This window comes from Thalassophryne amazonica, chromosome 10, assembly GCF_902500255.1.
Source record: "Thalassophryne amazonica chromosome 10, fThaAma1.1, whole genome shotgun sequence".
Classification (NCBI taxonomy): Eukaryota; Metazoa; Chordata; class Actinopteri; order Batrachoidiformes; family Batrachoididae; genus Thalassophryne; species Thalassophryne amazonica.
The window spans coordinates 8,074,226-8,090,565 of record NC_047112.1 but is presented as its reverse complement, the minus strand read 5'-3'; the positions used below and the strand labels follow the sequence as shown (position 1 = coordinate 8,090,565).

At 42.9% G+C, this 16,340-nt stretch overlaps 1 long non-coding RNA gene across 1 annotated transcript; it reads right to left on the bottom strand.

The window, feature by feature from the left end:
* Positions 1-7,186: 7,186 nt before the first annotated feature.
* On the bottom strand, positions 7,187-15,261 carry LOC117519359. Its single transcript, XR_004563258.1, has 3 exons — positions 15,155-15,261; positions 11,266-11,269; positions 7,187-7,202 (listed from the first exon to the last, which is right to left on the bottom strand). It is a non-coding gene; the product is annotated as an uncharacterized LOC117519359 (long non-coding RNA).
* Between the last annotated feature and the right edge of the window lie 1,079 nt (positions 15,262-16,340).

Genomic DNA, 16,340 nt, shown 5'->3' with positions numbered 1-16,340 from the left:
CCTCTGTTTTAATACGCGTACCGGTAGGGGATAAAAGTGATCACATAAAACAGTTAAACTCCGTAAGCGATGATACAGAATCGTCTGTTAATGCAAAGCAGTTAAACTCTGTAAGGAGGATACGGACTCCTCTGTTTTAATACGTAAAGGAAATCCCGGGTAGGAATATGTGCACTGTAAAAAAGCAGTTAAATCTGGCAGGGACGGCGGAGTCCCCTAATGCAGGACATTAGTTAAATTTCACGGGAGGGCGAGCTCCCCTGACATAAGAATACGCGTACGATTATTAGGAGTGTTTCTATGTGTAAATAGTGTTTTGCGCAAGTGTAAATAACTGTGTGAAAGTGTAATACTTTGGACAACGTTAGTGACAACCGTGCGTGTGGAAGCAGAGGCAAGTGATTCCGCTTCCTACGGGGAGGTGAAAGGAATCAACCACACGACGGCAAATTGATTGTCACGTCCAAAGAAAGTGTGAAAACTTCAGATTTAGAACACCCTAGGTGTGCCCCCGTCTGAAGTCCAAATTATAACAAGGGATAAAAAATATAATAAAAATGGGGGGTAAGACGTCTAAAAATAAGGAAAATTTATCAACTGACGACTGGAAATTTATGGAGGCAAAAAATCCAAAAGCAACAAAGAAATTGGAGACCTGGATAAATAAACATGACTTTGACGGACGACTGAACCTGATCAGCATACAAAAGCTGAAGAAGGAGTTAGAACAGAAACATAAAGGTGATGAGAAAAAGATGCAGAAAGTAGGGGCAGATTTAGTGGCATTTTGGGAGGAAGAAGCAGAGAACAGACAGAAAGGAGCAGAGAAGCGACGATTAGAGAAAGCGAGGAAAAAGAAAGCTGTAGGTAAGGCAGAAGAAGATGTGATAATTCAGCACAGAGAGCCAGAACAGCCTCAACAACCACCGCCGGCTGGATCGTCGGTGACAAAGAGACCTTTATCTCCTCTACCAGAGGATGACGATGTACCACCACCACAGTATGATTTGGCAGTAAAACCTAAGGTAAAAAGAGAAAAACCAGAAAAACCACAAACACGCAGTCAAGCGAAAGTGCCTACAGCCCCTCCCATGGGGGAACATAGTGATCAGGGAGGTGCCTATCCTATGATAGAAGTACCAAATCCTCGTGCAGGAACAGCAGGACAGCTACCAACCATGCTCGTTTATCGACATGGAATGCTGATGATATCAAAGCAGCAGTCGACATGATACCATCGCCACATGTCGATATCGAGGGCTTTATGCAGGATATAGAAAACATTAGAACATCTTACCACCTTAATGGACCTGAAGTCCAACAGGTGTGGATGAAAGCATGTGGCCCTAAATGGAGTCAGGTACGTGGAGACTGGAATCCTGCAGATCAACAAGGCGTACCACTGACACATGATGATCTAGTCTTAGAAACAAGAGTGGAAGCTATGATTACACGTGCAAAAGGAGTGTTAGGACCAAAGATAAATTATACTGAAATTACCAGGACAACTCAGAAAGAAGGAGAGCCATGGACAGAGTTTAGGTGCAGGTTTGAGAATGTATTTAGGGTCCATAGTGGCATATTGCCAGAAACACCTGTGTATGAACAACAATTGAAAAACGCTCTGATCCAACATTCAATAAGGATATAAAAGCTTGGATAACAGAAACATTGGATTGGATTGCCTACAGGCACATTGGAAGAAACACATACACACTGCTGTCATGCAGAAGAAGTCTTAAAGCAGAAAAAGACAAGAAACAGCGACAAAGGAGTGTATGTAGCACATGGAGATGATGAAATATATTACCAGCAGGGTAACTTAAGACAGCAGAAGCAGTGCAAACGCCCCAAAAAGCCATGGCAAAATAGACAAGGTGGACAGCCACAACGTCAAGGACCATGGCAACCACAACAGCAGCACAGACAGGGAGGGCCACCACGTGGTCCCCTGATTTGTTGGAACTGTGGAAGAGAGGGACATATGTATAGAAATTGTCCGAATCCACCTACTGAGGGAGCAGCAGGGAGAATTCCACAACGGAATAATCCTCCGCAGCCACAGTATCCACAATGACTAGAATCCATAATCCATGATTCCACATCAGATAGGCAGTCTGATTGTGATATGGATCTGTGTGCCTTGCTGGGAAATCCGGTACCAAAACCAGAAGTGACTTTGTTGGTAAATGGACGACCAGTGACATTCCTTTGTGATACAGGAGCATGTAGAACTACATGTAATGACAACATACCTGTCCATCAATTAAGCAACGAAATCTTTAGGGTTCGCTCTGCAAATGGACAAACATCAGACGTCCCTATCACCAAACCCATAACGTTGACAGATCCACTTGGCCTGACGTGTACTATGTCAGTGTTGAGCATGCCACAATGTCCAGTTAACCTCCTAGGACGAGACGGATTGACTGCATTGGGCTTGTCCATAATTGTGGAACAAGGGAAATTAGTTGTTGAACGCACAGGAGGCGTTAACATGGTAAGAGAAGAAAGCGCTGACCCCACATTCCACTATTACTATACATTTGACATTTCAGAAGAAGATGCTGCAGGATGGGGTAAAGATGTCGTCTTGCAAGCGACAGCCCTACTAAAAAATTTCTGAACAACAGATGTCACCACCTGACCTGCATGTCACAATGTGGCATAAAGATCCTCCAGGTCCGGATGGTGACTATGAAACTAAATTGAAAAATGTTTCACCTGTGAAGCTGACAATGACCGATTTGATTCATGATGGCAACTCAACAGCTGTCATAACAGTAACAGGCGCCACTGAAGATGTATCAAAATTGAGATTCACAGGTATGCCGTTACATATGTCACTTTGTAAGCCATATTTGACAGAATGGCAAGAATTGGGACTGACAGTCATAACAGCTTTGTCAGCCTCTGATTGGAGTAGAGTTGGCCCACGAACGGAGTTCAGTCCATCAACCAAGTTGTATAAAGTGCCAGTTAATGTCTCATTGGTGCTGACAGCTGGAACACACATTGATGCGTCCACTTCACAATCCTGAGTGTTTCAGTTGAGTCCTGAAGAGGATGCTCTTCTCTCTTCAGTACCGTCAGGATTGTGGACAACAGGTCCTTCAGACGTAGGACTGATTAAAAATGCACAACCTGTAGTTATAAGGCCAAAAACAGAATACAGACCATGTGTAAGACAGTATCCATTGAAACCTGATGCAATTGACGGAATCAGGCCAGTAATAGAGGATTTATTAACAGCAGGAGTAATAGTGCCATGCCCAGATTCACCATGTAACACACCCATATTTCCAGTAAAAAAAGGCTCCGCCCTCAGTGGGGTGGAGAATGATTCAAGATCTGCAGGCAGTAAATGCTGCTGTGATTAAAAGAGCACCATGTGTTCCAGATCCACACACCTTGTTAAATTCGCTGAGACCAAATTCTAATAGTTTCTCAGTAATTGACATAAGTAATGCATTTTTCTCTGTGCCAGTACATCCAGATAGTCAATTCTGGTTTGCTTTTACCTTTAAAGGACAACGATATACATTCACCAGATTACCGCAGGGTTACGCAGAGAGTCCAACTATTATTCTCAAGTCATGTCAGCATGTTTAGCCAATTTCGTTCCACCGGCAGATAGCCAACTGTTAGTGTATGTTGATGACATTTTGATTGCCTCTGACACACGAGAAAACTGCATAACTGACACAGTAGCATTATTATGTTTCTTATTTGACAATGGCCACAGAGTGAGTAGAAACAAAGTTCAGTTGTGTAGGGATAAAGTAAAATATTTAGGACATGAGTTATCAGCCACAGGGCGCACGATCCTGTCTGACAGGAAGGAAGCAATTTTGCACGCTCCAAAACCACAAACCAAAAAGCAGATGATGTCATTTCTTGGATTGACAAATTACTGCAGGGCATGGATTCCCTGCTATGCAGAGTTGACTAGTCCACTTTCTGATTTGATGTACAAAGATGATATTTCAATGTCAACCGTGTTGGAATGGAACAAAGATGCTGAGGAAGCCTTTGTAAAAGTAAAACAAACATTAGTGTCATCCACAGTTTTGGCACTACCAGATTATAGTAAACCATTCATTCAAACAGTTGATTGTAAGAATAAGTTCATGACTAGTGTTTTGGTTCAAGTGTATGGCTCAAAATTGAGGCCAGTTGCCTACTACTCATCTAAATTGGATGCAGTAGCAAGTGCTTTACCACCATGTGTACAGGCTGTTGTTGCAGCCTCTATGGCTGTTCAAAGTAGCAGTAATGTTGTTCTATTCCATCAGCTGACATTGAAAGTTCCACATGCAGTCTCTGCACTTCTGTTGCAGACAAACATGAGCCTTTTGTCCCCAGCAAGACATCTTTCGTGCATGTCCTTGCTATTATCACAGCCACACCTTACGATAGAGCGATGTACAACATTGAATCCCTCCACATTGATACCTTTACCTGAGGATGGTGAGCCGCACAATTGTCTTGATGTAGCAACAGTTTGTACAAAGCACGCCCAGACCTCCGGGACACACCCATCCCAAACAGTACAATCGTGTATGTGGATGGTTTCTTCCACCAAAATGCTTATGGACAAACGCAATCTGGATATGCTGTCGTCACAAATTCAGAAGTATTAGATTCTGCTTCATTGCCATCGTCATTTTCAGCACAAGCAGCTGAATTAGTTGCTTTAACTGCAGCTTGCTATCTGTTTCAAGGTACGGCCGTATCAATTTATACGGACAGCCAGTACGCTTTCAGCACAGTGCATGTGTTTGCAAAACTGTGGGAGGAGCGTGGAATGGTGACATCGTCTGGAAAGCCAGTGACTCATGCCACTCTCCTAACTGCCCTACTGCAAGCTGTGAAGTTGCCTCAACAAATTGCTATATGCAAATGTGCGGCTCACACCAATGGCTCTGACAGTGTTTCAAAAGGAAATGATTTTGCTGACAGAGCAGCAAAAGAGGCAGCAGCAGCTTCTTCTATTTTTGTTGTACAGGAAACTACTCCAGATTTGCATTTAGGTCATACACTGCTTGCTGACATGCAACAGCAGGCAACAGACAGAGAAAAACAAATGTGGATAGCTAAAGGCGCTACGTATGCAAATGACTTGTACGTATGACCACAAAAGAAACCCATATTGCCAAAAAATATGTTTAAATGGGCAGCTATCATGAGCCATGGCGTGACGCATGTCTCATCAGGGGGTATGATATCGCAATTGCAATCTATTTTTTGTCTTTATGGGTTCGATGCATATGCAAAACAGCATTGTAGAGCATGCATGATATGTGCAAAACACAACTCACAAGGCAATTTGAGACCCCAAAGAGGTAAATTTCCAACACCACAATATCCCTTTCAAGTGATTCATATGGATTATATACAGCTGAGTAAACATGAAGGGAAGGAATTTTGTTTAGTCATAATTGATGCCTTCTCAAAATGGGTAGAATTGTTCCCTACAAAACATGCAGATTCACTTACAGTGGCTAAAGCATTATGCAAAGACATCATCCCCACGATTTGGAATACCAGAAACAGTCTATTCAGATAATGGAGCGCATTTTGTTAATACAATAGTGCAATACGTAGGAGAAGCACTACAGGTTAATCTCAAAAATCATTGTTCTTATCATCCACAAAGCGCCGGATTAGTGGAAAGGATGAATGGAACAGTAAAAAACAGACTTAGAAAGACGATGGAGGAAACAGGCAGACCATGGACGCATTGTGTAGATTTGGTAAAAATGTATATAAACATAACTAGTACCATGGGGTTGACACCGTATGAAACATTGTTTGGCAGAAAATATCGATTGCCATATTATGGACAAATTTGGGATGTACCTGAGGAAGCCAATTTGGCGGATTACATGAGAAAAATGTTAGAAGGACAACGAGGGAGAGATCCAAACACTGATGATCCCATTTCTCCACAGGAGGACCCTAAAGTGGTACCTGGAGACTGGGTGCTGATAAGAAGCATCAAGAGAAAACACTGGCATTCACCTAAATGGGAAGGGCCCTATCAAGTACTACTCACAACACCCACAGCTTTGAAAATTGGGGAAAGAAGTACATGGATTCATTTAACTCACTGTAAGAAAGTCATTTCTGCAGACACAGACAAACAGTAAGAACAGTAGGACAAGACTAGTAATAGTGTGTGAGCTTGGTGTTAAGATCCAGGTTAGACACGAAAGCTAGCAGAAGACATTAAGAAGCCACTGTTCTGAACATAGGTGTGCTGTAGTGTGCAGAAATGGCGAAAGAAAAAAATAAAATTAACAAGGGTTTCTGGACCCCACGGACAGTCCTTGTTATGCTACTTTTCTTTTTTGAATTGGGATTATTATTAAAAGCCATGAGCACGGGACATGATAATAAGGATCACATCCACAGATTGCAGAGACCAAAAAGAAGTAACGAAGACCCCAGTCCGATAATAAATGCCACAGTACATAGCTGTAATGGGAATAATGCGTACCGATTTGGTGTACAAGCCTGCATTCCTAGAAATACATCTGTGATCATCTCTGTACCATATAGTGGTCTTACCCATGGAATGCCGGATGGTGACAGAGGGACTAATTACGGAAATAGTTTCTCATGGTATATGACCAACGATCAACAAGATAGGAGATGGGAAACGTTGGTAGCCGATGAATGGAGTAGATGGACACCAAGATGGGCACAAACCGAGTGGGCTAAGTACCAGAGTCAATTCTCAAAATGTATCAAACAGATGATAAGCTGTCTATAGTGGTGAATACCACAGAAAAAGGAACCATATTCCCACCTGATATAGAGGGAGACTGTTGGTTGTTCCTCCTTTGGGTATACAAACAAGGAAAAGATCCGTATTTCCATTTCTTCCTCTGTGAAACAGATAGAGTACAGCAACCAATATTGACCGAATTAAGTACGTCAAAGGGGGTGTCCATACAAGCAAAGGGGGTGCCCATACAAGCAAAGGGGGTGCCCATACAAGCAAAGGGGGTGTCTGTACAAGGCACAAAAGACATGAAGGCAGATGACTGGTTCCTAGTAACTACAGGAATTAGTGGACAAAATAACAATTGGCTTTTAATGGCAGAACAAGCAGGACTAGCAGCAAAGAAGGACTGTGTTGTATGTATGGGACCCAGACCTATATTACAGGTAATACCGGCAGCATTACCCAAAGACTGTCTACTGACTGCTATGACACAGACATACATTGCGGCAAACAACAATTGTTCTAAGTGGGACAAGATCTATCCAGTGACCAAATTGACTAAGATTAAACCTTTATTCTCAAGCAAAGTTGGGCATGCTAACCATACATGTGTACACTTGACAGGGACAAGTAAGACTTTGGGTAGCTTAAACCACACCGCCTGGTGTAAGAATGTGGTCCATAGTACTCCCACATTCAAACCTGTCGGGAGGAGTGACGTATGGTGGTGGTGTGGGGATAACAGAATCTTTGACAGACTGCCACGGAATGTGTCAGGTTATTGTGCATTAATATCATTATTGTTACCAGTTGAAGCCATACCCATGACCCCTGAAGACGTTACGACATATGCAGCCTCTCTTATTCCTGAAGATTGGCAGAAAGGCATAGCCAGACATAGAGTGAAAAGAGATTGGAAAGGAGTGGGAAATCCAACATATATTGACGCAATAGGAGTCCCCAGGGGAGTGCCTGACGAGTATAAACTGGTTAATCAAATAGCAGCTGGATTCGAATCTTCCATCTGTTGGTGGTGCTCAATTAATAAAAACGTGGACAGAATAAACTACATCCACTACAATGTACAGAAATTAGGAAATTGGACTGAGGAAGGATTTAAGGCTGTCCATTCACAGTTAGAAGCCACGTCCCTTATGGCCTTCCAGAATCGTATTGCTCTGGATATGTTGTTGGCAGAGAAAGGAGGTGTTTGTGCCATGTTCGGAGAACAATGCTGCACATTCATTCCCAACAACACGGCTGCAGACGGCAGTCTCACTCAAGCCATTGACGGGTTGAGGACGTTGAACAGGAAGATGAAAGAGCACAGTGGAGTAAACACCGAAGGCTGGGATTGGTGGCTGGAAGGGATGGGAAAATGGAGGTCTTTGATTTCTTCACTATTAGTGTCTATAGCAGTATTTGCTGCAATTCTAACATTGTGTGGATGTTGTTGTATTCCATGTCTCCGAGGCCTTGTAAATAGAATGATAACCACAGCAATAAGTCCAGGACCAGGAGGGGGTCCGGCATCATATCCACTTCTGGGGACAGACGACAACGAGGAGGACGATGGCTCTCCTGACCTGTACCCAGACCAATGGAAGTATGATGACCCAGACACCGATGATGGTGACAATGACGACATCACCTCTGGGGTGTAAGCCTAGAGAGAGAACATACCATGATGAACCTCTTAGTGAAAATCTCAAAAAGAAGTGCTAAGCTGAGTGATGCCTACTGTATGTTTAACAGGCGATAAACAGGAGGGGAATGTTAAGGATTTTGTATATATGTTATCACTGTTAAACATTTGTACATTTGTCTTCTTTCTCATGAGAACGGTGTTGTGCTGTTTTGCACTTCACCCTGAGAATGTACGTGTTATTCAACCTTGTTTTAGCTTTGTCTTCTTTCTCATGAGAACGGTGTTGTGCTGTTTTGCACTTCACCCTGAGAATGTACGTGTTATTCAACCTTGTTTTAGCTTTGTCTTCTTTCTCATGAGAACGGTGTTGTGCTGTTTTGCACTTCACCCTGAGAATGTACGTGTTATTCAACCTTGTTTTAGCTTTGTCTTCTTTCTCATGAGAACGGAGATGTGCTGTTTTGCACCTGTCTTAATGCAATCCTGAGAATTCAATTTTGTTTTTAGCACTCTGGGGTCAATCTGAGCTGGGAATGAAGGGCTGGATGTACTTATTATTATAATATAACTTTGTTTTCGCAGCCTCTAACGACTGGGAGTAAGAGAACGTTTTGACTATTGTGATGTGGTGTTTAGTGTGAAGGAGTGTGAAAGACAGGACACTTCAGGCAGATGCAGAACAGCTGATACCTGCAACAGACGAACGAGATGTGCTGACCTGAAAGTGTTCTTCCTTACAGCTGCACTTATTGACGTATGCGTTTATGTTATGGGAAGAAACTTGTCTTGCGTCATCACCCCCCACCCTTAGGACAAGTTTCTTGTTTATGTGATGAGGGCGTCTCTTAATAAAAAGAGCGGAAAAGCAGGCCAGACTTTAGTGTAGCCTTGGTGTACAGCCTGGCCGCACTCCGCGCGTAAAATTTGACTTTCTGTCTCACTGGTGTTTCTTGACTCTGTTTGTCTTGTTAAAGGTTTTAAAAATGTTTGGAGGAGAAAATACCCAACATTGACTTACTTTCGGTCCCTTCATGGGCAAAATTTTGAACTGCAACGCTGCTGTCTCTTTCCGGCAAACCAAGCTTATCCGGTAACGCGCTGGATTATTCCCGTCGCTTGTGACGGCACTGTTGTGGAGCAGTGCACAACGGCGCTGGAGTACTTTCCTCGGCGACGTCGAGTTCCAGACCGCGGTGTGGATTTTATGAATCTTCGATTGTTTTCCCGAGAACTACGTTCACAGGCGGCTGATGACTTCATCCTTCATCTATCTCTGATGAACACAAGGTCTGTGAGCAATAAAACTTTCATTCTTAATGACTTTTTTAAATCCCGGAAGCTGGATTTTATGCTTTTAACAGAGACATGGCTTCGGGCTGGTGAGTCCTTCACCTTCTCGGAGCCCCTCGAACTACAGGTAAAGGCGGTGGTTTGGCGACAGTGTTTAAATCTGACTTTGTTTGCTGCCCGCTTCCCACTAAAGCCGATGCGAGCTTCGAGCTACAGCTCTTTGAAATCAGATTGGATATACCTCTCTTGTGCGCACTCATCTATCGCCCTCCTAAATTTAACAAAGATTTTATAAATGACTTTTCTGACTTTGTGGCAGGTATTGTTCTTAATCGTAACGCATTTTTAATTGCTGGGGATTTTAATATTCATGTTTGTTGTCCATCCAAGCCCTTGGTCAATGACTTTCTTAAAGTGAGAAAGTCTGCCCCGCTACTGCGCCACTCTTTTCTGCTGCGTTTCATGCTTCTGAACTGAAGTCTTACGATTCTAATACAAATATTGATGAGTTGGTTAGCTTGTTCAATACTACATGTTCAGAGATTCTCAATGTTGTCGCCCCTTTCACTAATCGGCATGCAAAACGCTCAGAGCCATGGCACAATGATTTTACGCGCGCACACAGACGGGAATGCCATGCAGAACGGAAATGGAAGAAAGATCAACTTCAAGTATCACTGGGGATTTTAAGACATTCACTTGCGAATTATCAAGATGCTGTTAAGACCGCAAAATCAGAGTATATGGCAAATATTGTGTCTACAAATCTTCACAAACCCCAGGTTCTTTTTAATGTTTTGAACAAGATTGTTAACCCTATTGATTCAACTGGTGCTGTTCCCTCTGTTTCTTTGTGTGAAAAATTTTGTCAATTTTTCAGTGACAAAATTTCACTCATTCGATCTTCTTTGCCAACTGTCATCACTGACCCCTGCATCATTCCTGAGTGCACAGCTGTTTTTAGTCAATTTGAGCCTATTTCTCTGTGTGAACTATCTAAAACTGTTCAAAGTTTAAGGCTTTCAGACTGTGCACTGGATTTCCTTCCTGCTACGCTTTTGAAAGAAGTCCTTGATTCAGTTGGCCCTTGTATTTTACAGCTGATTAATGCTTCTCTGTCTTCAGGTGTCGTTCCTTGTTCCTTTAAACAGGCCATGATACAGCCCCTTTTAAAAAACATAATTTGGACCCTGCTATTTTTTCTAATTATAGACCCATTTCTAAGACATCATTTTTATCTAAAATACTTGAAAAGGTGGTCTATACTCAACTACAGTCGCACCTTACTGCATTTGACACTGTTGACCACCAGGTCTTATTATCTCGCCTTGAATCGTGTGTTGGATTAAATGGCACAGTGCTCAAATGGTTTAAGTCCTATTTGACTGGTCGGTGCTTTTCTGTAAACCTTAGTCCCTTTGCGTCACAGAAAGCCCCTTTGACTTGTGGAGTACCTCTGGGTTCAATTTTAGGGCCAATTTTATTTTCACTTTATTTGCTTCCTTTAGGATCAATTTTTAAGAAATATAACATTCAGTTTCACTGCTTTGCTGATGATGTGCAGATTTATCTACCTCTGAACCTTAAAACAAACTCATCTGCCATCCTACAGACTTGCTTTCAAGAAGTCAAAGACTGGATGTCTTTAAACTTTTGAATCTAAATGAAAGCAAAACAGAGATTGTGGTCTTTGGTGACCTTGACCTTTCTGCCCTTGGTTCACTCGCCTCCTACTGTCGTTCATCTGCTAAGACCCTTGGTGTTTTTATAGACAGCTCTTTTAAATTCGAGAAGCAGATCAACACAGTGGTCAAAACAAGTTTCTTCCAGCTTAGACTTTTAAGTAAAATCAAGCGTTATCTGCCCCCAAATCAGCTGGAACAGGTTGTGCACGCCTTGATTACGTCTCATTTGGACTACTGCAATTCTTTGTATGTTGGTCTTAATCAGTCGTCTCTGCATCGTCTCCAGATGGTGCAAAATGCAGCTGCACGTCTGCTCACTGGAGCCAAACGGTACCAACACATTTCTCCTGTTTTAGCTTCACTGCACTGGTTGCCTGTTGCTTTTAGAATTGATTTTAAGATTTTGTTGCTTGTTTCAAGCCCCATTCTATTTATCTGATATGCTGTCATTGCGCACTCCAGGAAGAGCTCTGCGCTCCGCGGACCAGAGTTTACTGGTCTGTCCCAGATCTAAGCTAAGGACCAGGGCAGACAGAGCCTTTGCTGTTGCAGGGCCTAAGCTCTGGAACTCTCTGCCATTGAATGTCCGGCTGGCTCCTTCAGTTGACTCTTTTAAGACTCTTTTAAAGACATATCTTTTTGCACTGGCTTTTAATACAAGATGAGCTGAACACTGCCACATCTTTTATTGTCTTGTTGATTTATTTTGTTCTTGTATTTAACGATATAATTTTAAATCCTTTTATTGTACAGCATTTTGGGGCAGTGTTGACTGTTTGTAAATGTGCTTTATAAATAAATCTGACCTTGACCTTGACCTTATACGGTCGCAAATAGTCGTTTTACAGCTCCGCTAATGCGTCCCCGTAAAACTCCTTTTTAAAGCTCAATTTGTGACCGTATAACCAGCATGAACGTCTGCAAAGAATCAGACATAACAGGGTTGTTCCCTAAATGTTTCATTTAACAGCACAAATGAGCAGAATCATAGCACAAATGGCATACACCAGATTGGAAAGATTTGGACATGGGGGAGAACTGTGTCACGTCACGGGTTAGAAAAGGTATTTTGAATTACTCAAAAACTTTAACAGCACAAACGAAAATTTAAGGCACAAACCAGCACAAATGAATGACAGTGTTATTTTCCGCAGGTGTGACAATACTAAATAATGATAAAAACCAAAATACCATGAAACAACAATGTGGAACTCAGAATAATAACCGCACATATATAACGACAAAGAGATGCATAACAGGGAACCGGACCAGAACAGAATAATACACAAGGGGCTGGACAAACACTCAACACAGAGGAGGCACTGCACAACCAGCAGACGGAGAGGAGGAATGGAGACACACACATACACACACACTCAGAAAGCAGGGAGATGAACAGCACACCCACACATCCAGAAGACGCGCAGAGGAGAAACCCACACACAGGTACACACCAGGCCCAGATCCAGACCGGTTTGGACCGTTGCAGTTGCATCGGTCAGATTTTTTTATGCATCGTTCATCATCTGTAAAAAAAAAATCTCAAATAATTCTGAATAGTGCCGAACGTGACCCCATGGTGAACACAGCTTTTGATTTGATCCCACAATACACCACGCAGGTATACACAGGAAAATTTAAACCGGATCAAACAAACATAGCGTCAGTCCAGTCGAGTCGATGATCATGGGCATTCTGTGATGACTGAAATTACATTTTTGGTGGTTTTCCGCATACATGTCAACCTATACGGATTGTCCGTAAATTATACGGATTTTTCCAAGTTTCAGATTCATATGGACGTACAAATAAAGTCTTACAGATATTCAGGGTTTGGTCTGCAGCGGGTCTGTAATCAACCGTTTCTGCAGCGCGGCTCCACTTTGAAGCGTGAGCCATTGAAGCAATGCTTCGATCCACTAGGTCGCTGGTTCTTTGATTCGCTGCTCTTCAGAAATGGCAAGTCTGCTTCTTAACCCTCTCAAAGCCATTAAAATACCATTAGTCACTTTTGTGTGGATTAAAGTCACTAACTGGGACTCTTGTCTTGTTGCAGTCAAGAAACGAGAATCGTTCCTCCGTTTTGTTGACACAGCTCCAAACGCTGCACGTCTCTCTGCCGAGACAGAGTCCAGTCCGTATTAATAACTTCAAAATGAATTGCCGCTTTAAATAAAATGACACCTCTTTACAAACGTCAGACAAGAATCTACAATTGACTAAAATGTTTTTTTCCTCCCAAAATGAGACGTGCTGTATTTCTTTACAAATTACATCCTGATGTGCAGCACAGCAGCTGCAAGAGTTCAGCTCAGATATATGGAAAAATATTCATGCCAATAATGTCTGAAAGGAAATGCTTCTGACAAAAACTACAGATTTTGTTTATTCCTATTTATGTTCACAGATCAAGGATCCACCATGTCAATTTTTGTTATAGTGTTGTTTTTTTAGGACATCATATTTATACAAATAAGAAGTGTTCACTATGGTCCATGAAGTATAATAAATATATTAAAAGAAGTATGACTGTATGTTGCACATGAATACAAGAATGAAGATTATTGAATAACAAGACACGTATGATTTTTATTTTATCATTGGGCAAAAATGCATCTGTCAGATTTTCACTCTGGATCCAGCCCTGCACACAACGGTTAAGAGGAGACACACCCACATACAGGGAGTGAGGACTAAGGCACACGTGACAGATGAAAGGAGACGCAGGAGGACAAGAACTGACAATATACAAAAACCCAAAATCAAACAAGAACTCAAAACACGGCCAGACCGGCCAATGGGTGGAACCGCCACATCCAGGAAGTCTTTGGGAGACAATCACAAGGCTCCTCCTCCTTCCCTTTTATGTGATTCTGATGGTCAGAATCAGTCATTACACTGGCTTCAGATGTCGTTCACCTGTGCTCGTGTGCAGGACGACACGGCTCTGCGAGGGAAGCCTGGAGACACTCGAGTCTCTCTTAGAACTTTGAGTCCAGAAGGGAATGCGTTTGAGGCTGCGAGCAGCTCCAAAGGTCTAATTAGGCTCCGGCACAGACACCCCCATGTCAGAGGCAGACTCTGTAAATCACACACAGTCATTAGTGGGAAATATGCTTTTCTCTTTTCTTCACAGGGCCTGGCAACACAACACAAAGCCGCGACAAGTAGAAATAAACTATTTATTGTCTCGGGGTAGAAACTGTTGTATCTGTGCACACAGACAGGAATGGCACTTACGCCAGCGAATTGGCTGTAAACGCTTTTTATTGGAAAGCCACGATATAATTAGACACCGGCGGCTATGTATGTGCATGTTTGCGTAAGCCTTGGTGAGCACATGTGTGCGCACCACTGTGTGTTTTTCCCTCTTCCTCATTATGTCAAGCAGCTCCCAAATATTTTGTGTCAGAAATAAAGTTCGCATGAGGAATTTGCCAGGTGGTCGTGGAAAAAATACATCGGACTCTATAGCCAGAAAATATGAATTTGACACGCACAAATCTGCTGGACTGCCGAGTTTGTTGCAGCATCACGCCGGCATCACATATGTTCCTGAAGAGGACTTCAACTGAGCTGACGTTCAGCTGTACATAGTTTGATTTGAATCTTATTTTCTGCAATTATGACATATTTTCGTGTACAGAGATGGACTTATTATTGTTTGCACTTAGTTTTCAAACATGTCTTCAATGATCGCATCCCAAGGGGACAGTTGAGACACTTACATCGATCAAACTTCTTCAAAGTGTCCAACTGACCATGTCTGTTCAGATTTTCTGACTATGTCATGTCCACTGGAAGATACCAAATACCAAAGACATCCGGTCATCACCTTATGTCACTTGTTAGTGTCCAAGTCTCCCAACCATACAGTAAGACAGGAAGAACCAGGACTCTAAAGATCTGGAATGGTTTTTTTTTTCCTCCTGCTTCAGCATCTCCAAATGCTTCTGCCCAGTGACCACATAACTCTCTAAGTTCTTCCCAGGCATCTATCAATGTCAAAGTGGGAGGAACCAGAAACATGAACATCGCTGCTGAGATAATGGACTCTCTGCTGGCTCAGCCCAGGAAGTCATTGAAAGCCTGGATCTTAATCTTGGTCCAGGACCATCACAAACCCAGACACTCAGGTTCTCAAGTGCTACAACCAGAATATCTCCTGATTCCACAAAGATCACAGCATGAACTGCAAACTCAAGGCCAGTAAACCTTTCCTCAGCAGCAAAGATCTGGACTGCGTTTGGCAATCTGGCTGGATTCACTGAGGGCTGAACGTGTGCGCTTATGTCCAAATCACACACACACACAGGTTGAATTTGGCTTGAGCTGGTTTGAGTTTGGATGCGTGTGTAGGATCAGCCAGATTTGACAAACAGGTCTGAACGCTATGTGCCAACCCCAGTGTGAACAGGGTCAAAGGCATCCAAGTTGGTGGTTTCCACAGATGCAGGAGAAGTCGGCCCAATGTGAACTCGGCTCCAGGTGTGAACTGTGCCCGGTGCTAACCCTACCCCTAACCCTAACCTGGGCCGAGTTCACCCGAGGGCTGAGTTCTCTTGTTACCATTTCCACAACATTACTCAACATCCAGTCTATGTTAACTCCTGAACTCCAGTTAACCACTGGAGCAGCACCGCATCAAATTTTGCCAGAAACTGGGCGACAGCCAGGTGGAAACCATTCGGATGATTCAGACAGCCTTCGGTGACTTTTCAGTCGTGACTATCCGAGAAATTGTGGAAGAGGTGGGCATGTCACAGCATGTCCTGTGAGACTTCAACACAAAGGTGCTTTTGCTCCGCCGTCGGCAGCTTCGTGCCGAAGCCATCGGCATTATTTTCACCGTCAATCTTTTCATGGCCAAATCTTCTGTCACAGTGGAATGTGCCGAAAAAGTGCTGATGTCCACCTCTTCCGCAATTTCTCGGACAGTCACACAACGGTCCCGCATCACCACAGCATTCACTTTGGAATGATC